The sequence below is a fragment of the Rhinopithecus roxellana genome, chromosome 6 (assembly GCF_007565055.1).
Source record: "Rhinopithecus roxellana isolate Shanxi Qingling chromosome 6, ASM756505v1, whole genome shotgun sequence".
Classification (NCBI taxonomy): Eukaryota; Metazoa; Chordata; class Mammalia; order Primates; family Cercopithecidae; genus Rhinopithecus; species Rhinopithecus roxellana.
Window position 1 is genome coordinate 112,823,078 of NC_044554.1, and position 18,813 is coordinate 112,841,890.

Genomic DNA, 18,813 nt, shown 5'->3' on the forward strand with positions numbered 1-18,813 from the left:
GATTAGAATCCTACTATTTTAAATTCTTATCAAAAAATTTTACAGGCTGAAGTTGAGACTGTAAAAACTGGTATTCCATTTGATTCCATTTGGAAAATACCTGCTCCTATTCTGTTTTTATTTTATTTTATTTTTTATTTTATTGAGACAAGGTCTGACTCTGTCGCTCAGGGTGGAGTGTAGTGCCGCAATCTCGACTCACTGCAGTCTCTACCTCCCGGGTTCAAGCAAATTCTCCTGCCTCAGCCTCCAAGTAGCTGACAGTATAGACGCGTGCCACCACGCCTGGCTAATTTTTGTATTTTTAGTAGAGACGGGGTTTCACCATGTTAGCCAGGCTGGTCTCAAACTCCTGACCTCAAGTGATCTGCCAGCCTCAGCCTCCCAAAATGTTAGGATTACAGGCGTGAGCCACCGTACCTGGCCTGCCCCTATTCCGTGTATAATAGCAGGCAAAGTAGTGCTGCTAGTTCCACAATATCCAAAAAAGTACTAGCTAGACAATGCTGACTCACTGCTTTGGTTCTAAAACATCCCATAGTTTCCCACCCCTTGTAGACTGAAGTTCAGTCACCTTAGCCTGCCTTTCAGAGAACTCTCTAAGCTGTCGCTTTGTATCAGACACCCCCACTTTTGTACGCCATAGCCCAAGCACACCAGGCCCATGTCCTCCCACTCTCAGCAGACTAGATTACAGTACTTCACTCTCGAAACACATCCAGAACTTTCCCACCGCAGCCATGGCTGTGTTCCATCACCAGCAACCCTCTGCACACATGCACCTGTGCAAATCGCACCTGCTCTTCCTATGGCCAACCTTAGATGTCCCATTTCATGAAACATCTCTGATGCCTTGAGAAAGAATTTCTTTGGTCTCTTTGACTTGTGATTTACATACATATAAATAAATTATATAACTGGCAGCTCTTTGGCTTGGATCAAGGATGACTAACTCAACATGTGACAGAGTTCATCCCACCCAACATAATGGCTGGTGTGGTGCTGCTATGAACCATTTTCAGGGCGAGGAGTACAAACAAGGCTGGAGGGAGCCTCAAATGTGAGAGCTTGTCTTCATCCCAATACTTATATTTACAGTATCAAAAAGACTGTATTCTAAAATACTTTGCCATCTCATTACCACCACCACCCCACTCCCAACCCGTCCAGTACTAAAACAAGTTTTTGATTTTAAGCCAGGATCTCGCTGTGTTGCCCAGGCTGAAAGTACAGTGGCGCAATCACAGCTCACTGCAGCCTCGACTTCACAGGGACCAAGCGACCTTCCCACCTCAGCCTCCCAAGTAGATGAGACCACAGGCACACACCACCGGCTACTTTTACAATTTTGTGTAGAAATGGGGTCTCAGGCTGGCTACGGTGGCTCATGCCTGTAATCCTAGCACGCTGGGAGGCTGAGGCCAGCAGATCACTTGAGGTCAGGAGTTTGAGACCAGCCTGCCCAACATAGTGAAACCCTGTCTCTACTAAAAGTACAAAAATTAGCCAGGCGTGGTGGTAGGTGCCTGTAATCCCAGCTACTCCAGGAGGCTGAGACAGGAGAATCGCTTGAACCTGGGAAGCAAAGGTTGCAGTGAGACAGGATGCTACACTCTAGTTTAGGTTGCCGCTACACTCTAGTCTGGGTGACAGAGCAAGACTGCATCTCAAAACAAAACAAAACAAACAAACAAATGAAAAAGGAAGTTGGGTCCACTGTGTTGCCCAGGCTGGTCTCGAGCTCCTGAGCTCAAGCCATCCTCCCGCCTTGACCTCCCAAAGTGCTAGGATATCAGGCGTAAGCCACTGCACCTGGCCTAAAACAAGTTTTACTCTCCCTTAACTCATATTCCCTTCCATATTTAGTATGAGGCCTGATATCAAGGCCTGGATGATGAGTAAATATTTAAGGAGTGGATGGATGCATTTTGAATGAATTAACATCACTGCCAGGGATTTTTCACCTTTTAGGGCCTCTTTAAAGATAATCATCATAATACAGATTTAAAACTTATTCTAATAAGGTTTCCTTGTTCTATTTCATTATCCTTTACAGCTGGAGAAACATGTTTGGGAAGGTTAGATCAGGGGTCAGCAAACATTTTTCTGTAAAGGCCCAGATAGAAAATATTTTAGGCACTGTGGTTTATACAATCTCTGTTGTGACTTCTCAACATTGCTGTGGCGGTGTGAAAGCAGCCACAGACGCTCTATGTAAAAATGAGCAAGACTGTGTTCCAATAAAACTTTATGTACAAAACCAGGCAGCAGGCCAGAGTTAGCCTTTGGGCCTTGGTTTGCTGACCCTGTGTTGGGTTTTCCAGGGTCACACACTAGCAAGTGGAAGAAACAAAGAAAGATTAAAACCCAACAGGTGTTCACTAACTAATGAGCCTCTTGACCCCCGTACAGCACTCTCCCTGCTTCACTGTGATAATTCTGTGGTCTCAGGAGGTCTGTCTGAATGCTTGACCATCAGGAAAACAAGGGAATTAGGGCTAATTAATTAGTCAAGACTTTGAAATCCACTGAGAAATGGGGCCTCATATTAAGTGCAAACTATCATCCTAAGTAATATATTTGTGGCACTTTCATTAAATTTTCTCTCAAATCTTGAAAAATAAGTATCTCCTAGCTGCCAAGATTTTCATCTTAGTATAATTATGAAGCCTCCCCAAATAATCGTTTTCCAGTTTGCGATACTCAGTGGGGTACAATGCCAGCTGCGGAGACTGGATGGAGCTGTTTAATTTGAGTCTTATTAGCACAGCACAGGTGAAAATGAAGAAAGTCTTAGTGAAATGTGCTCATCGTATGTTAAATATAAATGCTTATTGTTTAGTGAAACTCATGGAATAAAAGAAGAGCACCAATCTAAAAGGAGTCAATTCAGTGTCTCTAGCAAGATAAATATAGGAATTTTAGGGACTTTTTCACAGGTATTAATAGAAACCATTTTTTATTAGGAAAAAAGCAGATATTTCAACATGTTATAATAATTTTGGGGGGGGAGTTCTTTTTTCTTTTTTTTTGAGACTGAGTATCACTCTGTTGCCCAGGCTGGAGTGCAATGGCATGATCTCAGCTCATTGCAACCTCCACCTCCCAGGTTCAAGCGATTCTCGTGCCTCAGCCTCCCACATAGCTGGGACTACAGGCGTCCACCACCATGCCCGGCTAATTTTTGTGTTTTTAGTAGAGATGGGGTTTCACCATGTTGTCCAGGCTGGTCTCGAATTCCTGACCTCAGGTGATCCACCCGCCTCAGCCTCCCAAAGTGCCGGGATTACAGGTGTGAGCCACCGTGCTGGGCTGGTTTTGGTTTTTTGAGATAGAGTCTCACTCTGTCACCCAGGCTACAGTTCAGTGGCATGATCATGGCTCACTGCAGCCTCAACATCCCGGGCTCAGCTGATCCTCCCACCTCCCAAGTAGCTGGGACTACAGGTGCTTGCCACCATGCCCAGCTAGTTTTTTGTATTTTTTTTTAGAGATGGGATTTCACCATGTTGCCCAGCTGGTCTGAAACTCTGGGGCTCAAGCAATCCATCCACCTTGGCCTCCCAAAGTACTGGGATTACGGCCGTGAGCCACCATGCCTGGCCTATTTTAACCATTTTAATGAACAACATATTCACCAAAGAGAAAATGGTCACAAAATGAGGTGTGTGGCTCCTTAAATGAATTAATATACATTTTTAAAGTCTTTTTACATCAATAAGTATTTGAGCTTTAAGCTTAGAGCAAATTTAGAAACTGCAAATCTAAAAGGGCGTCTGTGAGTCACTTCTTGCTATGAACTTTCTATTCCCAGTTAATTCTCAAGACAGATTTTCAAAGATGTTATAAACCCAACCATATAGAAATTCTAACACTGTGCTACATTTCATTAATAGGGTTCACAAGTAATTCTCTCCTCGGTGGTAAATGGGTTCATTTTTTTCATTTAAAAACATACTACTCTTTAGAAAGACGAAGACCATAGTAAGAGTATTATTAGTCGGCCGGGCGCGGCGGCTCACGCCTGTAATCCCAGCAGTTTGGGGGGCCGATCGAGCAGATCACTTGAGGTCAGGAGTTCGAGACCAGCCTGGCCAACATGATGAAACCCCGTCTCTACTAAAAATACAAAAATTAGCCGGGCACCGTGGCAGGCACCTGTAATCCCCGCTACTCCAGAGGCTAAGGCAGGAGAATTGCTTGAACCCAGGAGGCGGAGGTTGCAGTGAGCTGAGCTGAGACTGCACCATTGCACTTCAGCCTGGGTGACAGAGTGAGACTCCATCTTAAAAAAAAAAAAAAAAGGAATATTATTAGTCAAGAGTATGGAGGGGAAAGGATGAATCAAAAAGAAGCTCGCAGGAAAGAAGCATGCAGGCCAGGCACAGTGGCTCATGCCTGTAATCCCAGCACTTTGGAAGGCCAAGGCGGGCAGATCACCTGAGTTCGGGAGTGCAAGACCAGCCTGACCAACATGGAGAAACTCTGTCTCTACTAAAAATACAAAATTAGCCCAGCGTAGTGGCGCATGCCTGTAATCCCAGCTCCTGGGGAGGCATCCCTTGAACCCGGGAGAATCCCCTGAACCCGGGAGGCGGAGGTTGTGCACCATGGCACTCCAGCCTGGGCAACAAGAGTGAAACTCTGTCTTAAATAAATAAATAAATAAATAAGAAGCGTGCATTGACTGAGTAGCCTGGACTTTCTGCTATTTCCACTGGCATATAAGAAGCCCTCACTGGGTGCCTGCTAAGAACACTGGTGTGTCGTCTTGCTTCTGTTACTCACGCTGGCGTAGAGGACAGCATCTGCACCATAGTTGTGGGGGGAAAGGAAAATAAAACTACGAAAAGCAAAGATAAAAGAAGTTACTTTTACAACGCTTTGTCCAGGCAACATTCCAGTGATTCAGTGAGGATTTAACAGTCTTGAATAATTTTGGTACCTTTCTAAGTGAGAGAATTTACTTAATCCGTTTACCTATATGAGGCGGCCATGTGAACTTTAGAAGAAGTATTTAAAAAATCAGGGGAATATGCAGATAGTGTTGAATTGAGTTGAACGTTCCATTCCTGCAAAAATGTTCAATGTATCGGATATGTGTTGAAGGGGAGGAAAAATATCTCTCCTCCCTTTCTAAGTTTTCAGCTGGGCGCCTGTAGCAGAAGACAGACTGACAACAGGAAAGTATACAAATTTTAAAAGTCTTACATGACACAGGGGCCTTCATAAGGAAATGACCCAAAGAAATGGTGAAATCTGAGCATTTTTATGCTAGATTTGATGAAGAGCAACAGAGGGGAGAAGTGAGAGGACAAAGGATCTGAGCTGAGCACAGTGAGCTTGACAGTAAGAGCGCTGTTTTCCCCGGAGTCTAGGGAGGGCCTCTCACCTGAGGAGCTAACGACCTTCTTCAGGGGAGAAGAGGGAAGGTCAGACTCCTTCCTACCATTTCTCTAATGCCTGCAGCTTGAAATATTCACTGTGCCCTATTTTGGGGTAGCAGGTCCTGAACACCACTGTAGAGAAACATCATAAAAACTGGAACTAGGGCCGGGCACGGTGGCTCATGCCCTTTGGGAGGCCGAGGTGGGTGGATCACTTGAGGTGAGGAGCTCAAGACCAACCTGACCAACATGGTGAAACCATGTCTCTACTAAAACCACAAAAAAATTAGCCAGGCATGGAGGTGCACACCGTGGTCCCAGCTACTCGGGTGTCTGAGGCAAGAGAATCATTTGAACCCAGGAAGCGGAGGTTGCACTGAGCCAAGATCATGCCACTGCACAACAGCCTGGGTGACAGAGCAAGACTCTGTCTCAGAGAAAAAAAAAGAAACACTGGAATTTTATGTCTTATTTTAGGTGTTATAATTTATGTATCTCATTCCATTTATCCATGACACACTCAGTAGAATCAGAGAAAGAAGTGTTACTTATTCTTTTTAGTGCTAGTATTTAAAAAAGATTCATCAGCGCTTAGCATGCTTGAGCCTCAGTACCCCAGTGCTTGCCAGTTTGCTATCCTGTGATATTCTGGGCAGTCACTCTTGGACTCTATCATAAGAATAGTTACTTATATGCTCAGTCAGATATTTTCAGATATAAAATTATTAATCCCAGCCTTTTTAATGCTAAAGGAAGATTCCAAACGGCAAACAAAAACAGGAAACTTTGCAGGGACTTGAGCTGCTTGAAGTCAAAACGATCCTTTTTTCTCCTTTTCTCTACACTTGCTTCCCAGTTTTTTCCTTGGCTTTCTTTTTCTTTATTCTTTTTTTTTTTTTTTTTTTTTTTTGAGACAGAGTCTCACTGTGTTGCCCAGGCTGGAGTGCAGTGGCATGATCTAGGCTCACTGCAACCTCCGCCTCCTGGGTTCAAGCGATTCTCCTGCCTCAGCCTCCCTGAGTAGCTGGGATTACAGGTGCCTGCCACCACGCCCAGCTAATGTTTTGCATTTTTAGCAGAGACGGGGTTTCACCATGTTGGCCATGGCTGGTCTCAGGTGATCCACCTGCCTCAGTGATCCACCTGCCTCGGTGATCCACCTGCCTCGGCCACCCAAAGTGCTGGGATTACAAGCGTGAGCTACCGTGCCTGGCCTTGGCTTTCTTTTTTCAAATCCTCTTTTCTATCTTGCTTGACTCAATATTCTTCTTCCTTCTCATTTCCTTCGTGATAAGATGGGAGACATGCAGCCATTTTAGCTGGTAAAGCAAAACATGCTAAAGCAAGTTAAATTAGGAGAATTTGATGTGAATACATGACTGTTTTCACCCCGCATCTTGCAATAATAATTTGGTTGATAATAATTAAGCATTTTGTTAGGATATTCACTCTTACTGGCGAAAAAAAAAAAATCATGCTTTTCCACACTGCCCCTCCTGTGCCTTGAGGGGCCACTATTGCCACTACGAGCTTACATCTATTTCCTAGACATGTTTTTCTTGAATTCCCTCCAATAATAATAATCTTAGGCTGCCTTGGAGCTTACTTGCCTATCCTTCTTCTTACAACTCTAGCGAGCTTCTTACTACTGTTACCGGAAAGGGGTCCTGATCCAAACCCCAAGAGAGGGTTCTTGGATCTCATGCAAGAAAGAATTCAGGACGAGTCCACAAAGTGAAAGTACATTTATTAAGAAAGTAAAGGAATGAAGAATGGCTACTCCATAGGCAGAGCAGCCCCGAGGGCTGCTGGTTGCCCATTTTTATGGTTATTTCTTGATGATAAGCTAAACAAGGGGTGGATTATTCATGGTTCCCCTTTTTAGACCATATGGGGTCACTTCTCGACTATGTCATGGCATTTGTAAACTGTCATGGTGCTAATGGGAGTGTAGCAGTGAGGACGACCAGAGATCACTCTTGTGGCCATCTTGGATTGGGTGGGTTTTAGCCAGCTTCTTTATTGCAACTTGTTTTATCAGCAAGATCTTTATGACCTGTGTCTTGTGGCGACCTCCTATCTCATCCTGTGACTTAGAATGTCTTAACCATCTGGGAATGCAGCCCAGTAGGTCTCAGCCTCATTTTACCCAGTCTCTATTCAAAATGGAGTTGCTCTGGTTCCAACACCTCTGACACTACTCCTATGCCCTGTGATTGAAGCCAGTAGAAAACTACAACCTATAACTAGTCCAGGTGCTTGCTCTGGGCAAAGGAAATACGGACTGTGTAACAGAAGAAAGTAGTTATAAAAACCAATTAGAGGCTGGGCGCGATGGCTCGCATCTGTAATCCCACCACTTCGGGAGGCTGAGGAGGGTGGATCACTTGAGGTCAGGTGTTCGAGACAAACCTGGCCAACATGGTGAAACCCTGATCTACTAAAAATACAAAAATTAGCCGGATGTGACAGTACGCGCCTGTACTGCCAGCTACTCGGGAGGTTGAGCAGGAGAATCGTTTGAACCCGGGAGGTGGAGGTTGCAGTGAGCTGAGATCGCACCATTGCACTCCAGCCTGGGTGACAGAGTGAAACCCTGTCTCAAAATATAAATCAATGAATAAATTCCAATTATGACCACATGACTAGTTGCAGAAACAAAGGCTGTCATAGCTCTGGGTGTTTCTTCCTTATTTCACTATGAAGATATATATGTTGGTATAGCCAACGTTTTCTCCCTTTCTCATCTTCCATCCTCCTACAATCTGACATGAGGTGTGTAAAGTAGTGAACTTCATGTCTCAGTGTCTGGCTTACAGGATGCCAAAGGGGAATGCAACTCAATTAGAAATGGAAGCAGCAGCATCTAACTTTGAAGAAAAGGTCTTTCTATCCAGTTTTGGGGGAGAGAATCAGCATGTTTTTAGTTGTATGAAGGATAATTGCTTTATGATAGGTGGCAGAAGCATGGTTTTGCTACCATCTACATTTGGAAGTTAAGTATGGCTGAAAGTGATGGCTTTGTATGCCAAGTCGACAAAGGGAGGATGGTGCTGGAATTGTATTGTGTCAATTTAGCCAAGTAGGAGCTACGTTTCCCAGAGTTCCCTTCTCTGCATGGTTTAGGGTTAGCATGGGCCACAGAGACATTTGTTGAAGATTTGGAAGGCAGAAGTGGAACAGCAGCCATTCTCTTTTCACGTTCTGGAGGCTGGCACCGAGACCCCAGGCGCCGCCCTGACACACGCATGTTGTTGCTTTTCTGTGGCTCCCGGGCCTGGGCTGAGCAGCAGCTGGGCCCACAGCTCTTCCTGCTCCTGTGGGATCCTCCTGAAGCTTTTCCACCTCCTGGGCCAGGTGAGTGTTTTAAGTCCTGCAGCTTCACCATTGGGCTGCCCCTTCCCCAAAGCAGGAGTACTGGAGGCAGTGAGAGCCTGATGAGGGTTCCAGCCCAGACCCTCTTGGCTTCCTCCGCTTCACTCTTCCCTTCCTGCTGCCCACCCTGAAGACTTCGGATGCCAATCCCAGACTGACTCAACAGCCTCACTCAGATGGTTAATCAGCCGCATAAGGCTCCGTTTCCAAAATACATTCTTGGTATATCGCCTCAGTGCCCTGCTTCTCTAATTGAGCTTGGATTCAGGGCCTGTGACACAAATTCACTCACATCTGCAACTTCCCTCCTGGCTTCCCTCCAGGTGCAATAGGGAAACTGCACTTCTAACTTTAGAGCTTTACATCTTCCCCCATCTGCCTGTATCCTCAGGAGCCTGTCACCCATTCCTTCTCCCTTACATATACCACACTTCTTAATAGAATCCCCCAAAAAGCTTTTAAATAAGCTACTGCTTTTAAACATCCCCACTTTATACATTCCAGACTTCTCCTCTACTCCAAATCTCCTTCGAATTTCTCTCTCTTTCTTCATAGTCATATTTCTCAAAAGCATTGTTTATATTTACTGTTTCCATTTTCTCCCAACTCTTCAACCCATGCTAATCTGACTTGCGTTGACCCACTAACACAGTTCTCAGGGGCACAGGGACCTCCATATTATTAAATCCACAGACAACATTGGCCTTTGTCTTACTGGTCCCTCAGCAGCCAATGGCACTGTTGACCTTGCTGTTTTTTTTCAAACACCTTCTGTGGCTTCCTGGATAGGACCCTCTCCTGGCCATCTCTCTGGCTACACCTCCTCTGTGATCTTTGCAGATATTTCATTCCCTATGCAGCTCAGCAAAGCCTCAGTTCTTATTTTGTATTCTCTCCAAAACTGTCTACTATGCTGCAGTATCAGTTACCACCTGTTTGTATCCCCTTAAATTTCATATGTTGAAATCTTTTTTTTGAGACAGAATCTCTCTATATGGCCCAGGCTGGAGTGCAGTGGTACAATCTCGGCTCACTGCAACCTCCGCCTCCTCAGTTCAAGCGACTCTCCTGCCTCAGCCTCCCGAGTAGCTGGGACTACAGGCATGCGCCACCATGCCTGGCTAGTTTTTTTTGTATTTTTAGTAGAGACGTGGTTTCACCATATTGGCCAGGCTGGTCTCGAACTCCTGACCTTGTGATCCACTGGCCTTGGCCTCCCAAGGTGCTGGGATTACAGGTGTGAGGCACCGTGCCCGGCCCATATGTTGAAATCTTAACCACCCAAAGTGATGGTAGTAGAAGGTAGGGTCTTTGGGAGATGACTAAGTCATGAAGGTGGAGCCCTTCTGAGTGAAATTGTGCCCTTCTAAAAGACACAAGAGCGCTCTCTTGCCCTATTTCTCATGTGAGGGTAGAGTGAGAAGCTGGCCCTCTATGAATCAGGAAGCAGCCCTCACCGGCTGCCAAATCTGCTGGCACCTTGATCTTGGACTTCCCAGCCTCTAGAGCTGTGAGAAATAAATGTTTACTGTGTAAGCCACCCAGTCTATGGAATTTTTGTGATAGCAGAGCCCAAATGGAATAAGACACCACCCATACACACACAACTCTCAAAGGTACATGTCCAGCTCAAACATCTTTCTGAGCTGTAGTCCTATTCCATTTGATATTTAACATCTCCTCTTGCTCAAAAGCACTGCAAACTTGATATGCCCCAAACTGAACTTAATTTTTACACTAAAGCTTGCTATTTTCTAGTATTTTTTGTATCTATGAAAGGAGCCCTCCATCCAGTTATGCAGGCCAGAAACTTAGACTTTGACGCCTCTACCTCTCCCACCCACCCTGGACTCTATGCCGTCTGTTCCTAATGATTTTGCCCTGAATATCTCTTGGGTAGTCTACAACCCATCTCTGCCTGTCCATGCGCTCATAGTCCAAACTCTTATCATCACTGTGAGCCTGGACTATGACAGTGACCTCCTAGCCGTTCCACCTGGCTAGGTGAGGTAAGCTCACTCTTACCTTCCAATATATTTTCCATGCAGAGCCAGACCACATTTTTTTTTTTTTTGAGACTGATTTTCGCTCTTGTCACCCAAGCTGAAGTGCAATGGCATAATCTCAGCTCACTGCAACCTCTGCCTCTCAGGTCCAGGCAATTCTCCTGCCTCAGCCTCCCGAGTAGCTGGGACTGCAAACGTGCACCACTACGCTCAGCTTATTTGTTTGTATTTTTTGTAGAGATGGGGTCTCAGCCTCCTCGACAGGAGACTGGTCTTGACCTCCTGACCTCAGGTGATCTGCCTGCCTCGGCTTCCTAAAGTGCTGGGATTGCAGACATGAGCCACTGTGCCCGGCCCACCAGACCATATTTTTAAAATACAGATCTGATCATGTTGCCCCCGCTTTAAACTGTTTCAGTGATGTCCTCTATTCTGTGGCCCAAAGGCTATGAGTGAACCGGTCCTTATAGACTGCACCAGCCACATCTCCTACCCACTGTCTCTGTTATTTCTTTCACTCTAGTCGTATTACACTCCTTGTCATTCCAAATACCTCCTATGCTACTTCCCACGCCAGAACATGCTTTCTCACATCCCCAGATGCTCCTCCCTCCCCTTTTCACATGACTAGTTAATTCTAGTCGTCTTTCAGAATGGGCACGGTGGCTCACGCATGTAATCCTGGCACTTTGGGAGGCCGAGGGCCGAGGCGGGTGGATCCCCTGAGGTCAGGAGTCCAAGACTAGCCTGGCCAACATGGAGAAACCCCGTCTCTGCTAAGAATACAAAAATTAGCCAGGTGTGCTGGCACACACCTGTAATATCAGCTACTTGGGAGGCTGAGGCAGGAGAATCACTTGAACCCAGGAGACGGAGCTTGCAGTGAGCTGAGATTGCACCACTGCACTCCAGCCTGGGTAACAGAGTGAGACTCCATCTCAAAAAAAAAAAAAAAGAATTACACACAAGCACTTACTGAAGGAAACTTTTCTCAGTTTAGTTAAATCCCCTGAGCTCTCTCAGCTCCTCTGCTGCAGCACCTACCGCCCCCTCCTGTTTTAACAGAGACATGATCCCTCTATGTTGCCCAGGCTGGTCTTGAACTCCTGGACTCAAGAGATTCCCCCATCTTGGCCTCTCAAAGTGTTGGGATTATAGGTGTGAGCCACCACGCCTGACCCATTCTCATTTAATGTATTTGTGTGATGATTTAATTAATGTATGTTCACCTGGGTAAATCTACATGCCATGAAAACAGAGAGGATGCCTTAATATTTTTGCAATAATGTATCCTCCAGCTCCTGCCTCAGAGTCTGGCACATGGTAGGTGCTTATATGTCCGTTCTATATCAATAAAGCGCATGCTGGCTAACTTATTCCAAAAGGGAGTTTGAGAAATATTGGATATCTCACTAAATGGATGGGTTCCCAGAAACATCTGGGAACCAGCGCAGCTCTTGATAAGGAGGTGTCGGGAACTAGTCAGTCAAATCCTCCAACGGCTACAGTCCCACACCAACCATTTAGTAAGTGCAGGAATAAAAGTGGGGGGGCAGAGGGTCTAGTTGAGCCATGTTCCTGGCTGGAGGATTGCAGGCACCTTAATTGAGAGTCCCACCAGTGCTTCACACAATGCGCATGGGGTGAGTATTGAGGTATTTTCCCCAGAGGAAACTGGGGAGCCCAGTTAAGAAGGAGGAGGGGATGTTGACAACCAAAACAATGAAAGTTGAATGGGTGTTTTACTATTTCCTAAATGCTTCAATGCCTTGGCACTTTCCATCTTCCCTTATCTCTAGCATGCGTTTCTCCTGCTCTTCATGAGAGCATTTCCACCATCATGCAAATATCCTCCAGTATCTGCCATCTTTTTTTTTTTTTGAGATGGAGCCTTGTTCTGTTGCCCAGGCTGGAGTGCAGTAGTGTGATCTTGGCTCACTGCAACCTCCGCCTTCTGGGTTCAAGAGTTTCTCCGGCCTCAGCCTCCCAAGTAGCTGGGACTACAAGTGTCCAGGTAGGGTTAGGGTTAGGGTTAGGGTTAGGGTTAGGGTTAGGGTTATGGGACCACCATACCTGGCTAGTTTTTATATTTTTAATAGACGGGGTTTTGCCATGTTGGCCAGGCTGGTCTTGAACTCCTGACCTCAAGTGATCCACTGGCCTCTGCCACCCAAAGTACTGGGATTACAGGCATGTGTCTGCTATCTCTCTCTTTTTTTTTTTTTTTTTTTTGAGGTGGAGTCTTGCTTTGTTGCCCAGGCTGGAGTACAGTGGTGCTATATCGGCTCACTGCAAGCTCCGCCTCCCAAGTTCACACCATTCTCCTGCCTCAGCCTCCCAAGTAGCTGGGACTACAGGTGCCCTCAAACACGCCCGGCTAACTCTTTGTATTTTTAGTAGAGACAGGGTTTCACCGTGTTAGCCAGGATGGTCTCGATCTCCTGACCTTGTGATCCACCCACCTTGGTCTCCCAAAGTGCTGAGATTACAAGCATGAGCCACCGCGCCCGGCCCAGTGTCTGCCATCTTTAAAAACAACTGCAACCCCTTCTTCCTGCTTTTAGAGGATTTGTAAATGTTTGAGCCTTTGATCCCAGCTCTTTCCATGGCTGCCTCTTTCTCATTCATTCATGATTGAATGTCACCTTTTAGGCAGCTTCCTAAACATGTTATTTAAGCATCACCTTTCCACCCACTTCATTTGGTAAACTAATGATTGAATGAAAAAGCACACCTGTGTCCTTCCTCTGATCAGTGTCCCACTGTGTGTGTTTTTTGCCTACCAGATGCACCTCTTTTCTTATGTTGTCCAAGCATACTGTGTGTCATACAGTAAACCGCCTGCTTCATATTAGAGTTTGTTAGAAGTGCATTGAAACATTAATATTATGTAGGTTTGGGGTAAAAATTAGAAAATAAATGAATACTGGAGAAGCATCCAGCTCTCTATGAGTTCATGAGGAGTTACTGTTAAATCACTTTGCCTGTGATCTTACTTTGGAATATATGAAATTGAACAAATTGCTGTTAAAGCAGTTTGAACTTAGATAGCTTGACTTGTACACAGTTGTAGAGTTTTTCTCTTTTGCTGAATGCTAAGCCTGTTTTATAAGTTGAGGTTTTGGTTTCAATACTCTGCAGATAACAAAACTTCCAACCTTGCAAGTATCAAGCTGATCTGCAAGTGAAGTAAATGCCAGCCAGCACAAAACTCAGTACTCTAAATACAGAAACAAAGTTTAGCCTGGCATGGTGGCTCATGCCTGTAATCCCAGTACTTTGGGAAGCCAAGGCAAGAGGACTGCTTGAGGTCACAAGCTCAAGACCAGTCTGGGCAACATGGCAAGACCATATCTCTACAAAAACATTACAAAATTAGCCAGGCATGGTGGTGCATGCTTGTGGTCCTAGCCACTCGGGAGGATGAGGCAGAAGGATCGCTCGAGCCCAGGAGTTCAAGGCTACAGTGAGCTATGATCACAACACTGCCCTCCAGCCTGGGTGACAGAGCAAGACCCTGTCTTTTTTTGTTATTATTATTATTAATTTTTGTGGGTACAGACACACTGTCTTTACCCACAAAATCCAGATATTTGGAGATACGACATTTATCATGCCCAGCATCCAATAAAAATTACTAGGCCTGTGAAGAAGCAGAAAATGGTAACCCGTAACCAGAAGGAAAATCAATCCCTTGAAACAGATATGTAAATCAGACAAATTATGAAATTCACAGATAAGCATTTAAAAATGTCTATGCAATGACTTTTAAAAAAAATACATATAATGAAGAAAGAAATGGAAACTATTAAAAAATGATTTTTGGGGCGGGCGTGGTGGCTCATCCTTGTAATCCCAGCATTTTGGGAGGCTGAGGAGGGAGGATCACTTGAGGTCAGGAGTTTGAGACCAGCCTGGCCAACACAGTGAAACCCTGTCTCTACTAAAAAAAACCCCCAAAAATTAGCTGGGCGTGATGGTGCACGCCTGTAATCACAGCTACTCAGGAGGCTGAGGCAGGAGAATGTTGAACCTGGGAGGCAGAGGTTGCAGTAAGCCAAGATTGCATCCCTGCACTCCAGCCTGGGCAACAGAGCGAGTCTCCATCTGAAAAAAAAAATTGTAATTTTTGGGCAACTGATTCGTACTTTATTGAGATGTCCTTAATTTAAAAAAAATTAATATTTAATTTTTGTGGGTACATAGTAAGTTTATATCTTTATGCAGTACATGGAATATTTTGATAGAGTATACAATGCATAATAATCACATCAGATTAAGTGAAGTATCCATCCCCTCAAGCATTTATCCTTTCTTTGTGATACAAACAATCCAATAATACTCTTTGAGTTATTTTTAAATGGACAATAAATCATTGTTTCCTATAGTCACCCTGTTGTGCTATCAAATATTAGATCTTATTCCTTCTATCTATATTTGAGTACCCATTAACCATCCCTTGTCCCATCATTCTACTCTCTATCTTTGTGAGTTCAATTGTTTTAATTCCTAGCTCCCCTAAATAAGTGAGAACATGCCAAGTTTGTCTTTCCGTGCCTGACTTATTTCACTTAACACAAGGGCCTCCAGTTCCATCAATGGTGTTGAAAATGGCAGGATCTCATTCTTTTTTATGGCTGAATAGTACTTCACCATGTATATGTACCACATTTTCTTTATCCATTTGTTTGTTGATGGACGTTTAGGTTGCTTCCAAATCTTGGCTATGGTGAATAATGCTGCAATAAACATGGGAGTGCAGATATCTCTTCAATATACTGATTTCTTTTCTTTTGGATATATACCTAGCAGTGGGATTGCTGGATCATATGGTAGCTCTATAGTTTTCTGAGGAACTCCAAACTGTTCTCCGTAGCGGCTGTACTAATTTGCATTTCCACCAATAGTGTACGAGGGTTCCCCTTTCTCCATATTCTTGCCAGCATTCTTTATTGCCTGTCTTTGGGATAAAAGTCATTTTAACTGGGGTGAGATGATATCTCATTGTTTTGATTTGCATTTCTCTAATAATCAGTAATGTTGATCACCTTTTCATATACCTGCTTACCATTGGTATGTCTTCTTTTGAGAAATGTCTGTTTAGAACTTTTGCCCATTTTTCAATCAGATTATTAGATTTTTTCCTGTTGAGTTCTTTGAGCTCCTTATATATTCTGGCTATTAATTCCTTGTCAGATGGATAGTTTGCAGATATTTTCTTCCATTCTGTGGATTGTCTCTCCATTTTGTTGATTGTTTCCTTTGTTGTGCAGAAGCTCTTAAAATTGATGTCATCCCATTTATCTATTTTTGCCTTGGTTGCCTGTGTTTATGGGGTATTACTCAAGAAATCTTTGCCCAGTCCAATATCCTGAAGAGTTTCCCCAATGTTTTCCTTTAGTAGTTTTTTAGTTTGAGGTCTAGATTTAAGTCTTTAATCCATTTTGACTTGATTTTTTAAAATATGATGAAAAATAAAGGTCTAGTTTTATTATTCCGCATATATTGAGTTTCTCAGCACTATTTATTGAAAAGACTGTCCTTTGCTCAATGTATGTTCTTGGCACCTTTGTTGAAAATGAGTTCATTGTAGATGTATGGATTTGTTTCTGGGTTCTCTATTCTGTTCCATTGGTCTATGTGCCTGTTTTTATGCCAGCACCATACTGCTTTGTAGTATAATATGAATTCAGGTAATATGATTCTTCCAGTTTTGTTCTTTTTACTCAGGATAGCTTTGGCTATTCTGGGTCTTTTTTGGCTCCATATAAATTTTAGGATTTTCTTTTCCATTTCTGTAAACAATGTCATTGATAATTTGATAAGGATTGCATTGAATATGTAGATTGCTTTAGGTAGTATGGACATTTTAACAATATGAATTCTTCTAATCCATGAATGGAATATCTTTCCAATTTTTTGTGTCCTCTTCAATTTCTTTCATCAACATTTGATAGTTTTCATTGTAGAGATCTTTCACTTCCTTGGTTAATTCCTAGGTATTTTATTTTATTTGTAGCTATTATCAATGGGATTACTTTCTTGATTTGTTTTTCAGATTGTTTGCTCTTGGCATATATAAATGCCACTGATTTTCATATGTTGATTTTGTATCCTGCAATTTTAATGAATTAGTTTATCAGTTCTTATACTTTTTTGGTAGTCTCTAGGTTTTTCCAAATATAAGATCATTTAATCTGCAGACAAGAATAATATGCCTTCTTCCTTTCCAATTTGGAAGCCCTTTGTTTCTTTCTCTTGTCTGATTGCTCTAGCCAGTAATTCCAGTACTACAATGAATAACAGTGGTAAAAGTGGGCATTCGTGTTGTGTTCCAGAACTTAGAGGAAAGGCTTTCAGTTTTGACCCATTCAGTAGGATACTAGCTGTGGGTCTGTTATCATATAGCTTTTATTGTGTAGAGTTTTTGTCATGAAGGGATGTTGAATGTTATCAAATACTTTTTAGCATCAGTTGAAATGATCGTATGATTTTTGTCCTCCATTCAGCTGATATGATATATCACCCTGATTGATTTGCATGTGTTGAACCATCCTTGCATCCCTGGGATAAATTCCACTTGGTCATGATGATCTTTTCTTTTTCTTTTCTTTTTCGAGACAGGGTCTCATTCTATCACCTGTATCAGTCTGTAGTGCAGTGGTGCAGTCATGGATCACTGCAGCCTTGACCTCCCCAGGCTCAGGTGATCCTCCCACCTCAGTCTCCCAAGTAGCTGGGACCACAGGTGTGTGCCAGCACACCTGGCTAATTTTTTCTATTTTTGTAGAGACGGGGCTTTGCCATGTTGCCAAAGGCTGGTCTTGAATTCCTGAGCTCAAGCAATCTGCCCACCTCTCCCTCCCAAAGTGCTGGTATTATAGGCATAAGCCACCATGCCCAGTGAATGATCTTTTTAAAGTGCTGTTGAATTTGGTTTGTGAACATTTTGTTGAGGTTTTTTTTCCATTGATGTTCAGCAGGGATATTGGCCTGTAGTTTTCTTTTTGTGATGTGCCTTTGTCTCATTTTGGTATGAAGGTAGTACTGGCCTCGTAGAATGAGTTTGGAAGTATTCCCTTCTCTATTTTTCAGAATAGTTTGAGTAGGAATGGCATTAGTTCTTCTCTAAAAGTCTGGTAAAATTCATCAGTGAAGCCATCGGGCCCTAGGCTTTTCTTTGCTGGGAGACTTTTTATTATGGCTTTGATCTTGTTACTTGTTATTGGATGGTTCAGGTTTTGGATTTCTTCACAGTTCAGTCTTGGTAGGTTGTGGGTGTCTAGAAATGTATCCACTTATTCCGGGTTTTCCAGTTTATTGGCATATAGTTGCTCATAGCAGTCTTTAATGAGGCTTTGAATAACAATCCTTTGCATTTCAGTAGTATCAGCTGCAATGCTTTCCTTTTCATCTTTGATTTTATTGATTTGGGTCTTCTCTCTTGTTTTTCTTAGTCTGACTATAGGTTTATTGATTTTATCTTTTAAAAAAAAAACTTTTGTTTTGTTGATCTTTTATATTGTTTTCTTCATTTCAATTTCATTTATTCCTGCTCTGATCTTAATTATTTCTTTTCTTCTTCTTTTTTTTTTTTTTTAGATGGAGTCTCACTCTGTCACCTAGGCTGGAGTGCAGTGGCACAATTTGAGCTCACTGCAAGCTCCGCCTACCGGGTTCACACCATTCTCGTGCCTCAGCCTCCTAAGTAGCTGGGACTACAGGCATTTGCCACCATGTCCAGCTAATTTTTGGTATTTTGGGTAGAGACGGGGTTCCACCATGTTAACCAGGATGGTCTCGATCTTCTGACCTCGTGATCTGCCCACCTCGGCCCCCCAAAGGGCTGGGATAACAGGTGTGAGCCACCGCGCCCGGCCATTATTTCTTTCTTCTACTATTTTTGGGTTTGGTTTGATCTTGATTTTCTAGTTCTTTAAATTTCATCATTAGGTTGCTTATCTGAAGTTTTTCTAATTTTTTAATGTAGGTGCTTATAGCTATAAAGTTTTCTCTTAGTGCTGCTTTTACCATATCTCATAGGT

The 18,813-nt window shown here is 43.5% G+C and overlaps 1 protein-coding gene across 1 annotated transcript in view; it reads left to right on the plus strand.

Moving 5' to 3' along the window:
* The window catches only part of HTR5A (5-hydroxytryptamine receptor 5A), an 86,978-nt gene that overhangs the window by 12,046 nt on the left and 56,119 nt on the right, over positions 1-18,813 (plus strand). The window contains exon 3 of the mRNA XM_010368151.2: positions 8,514-8,744. The gene's annotated coding sequence lies outside the window, so the exon portion shown is untranslated. The remainder of the gene's footprint in view (positions 1-8,513; positions 8,745-18,813) is intronic.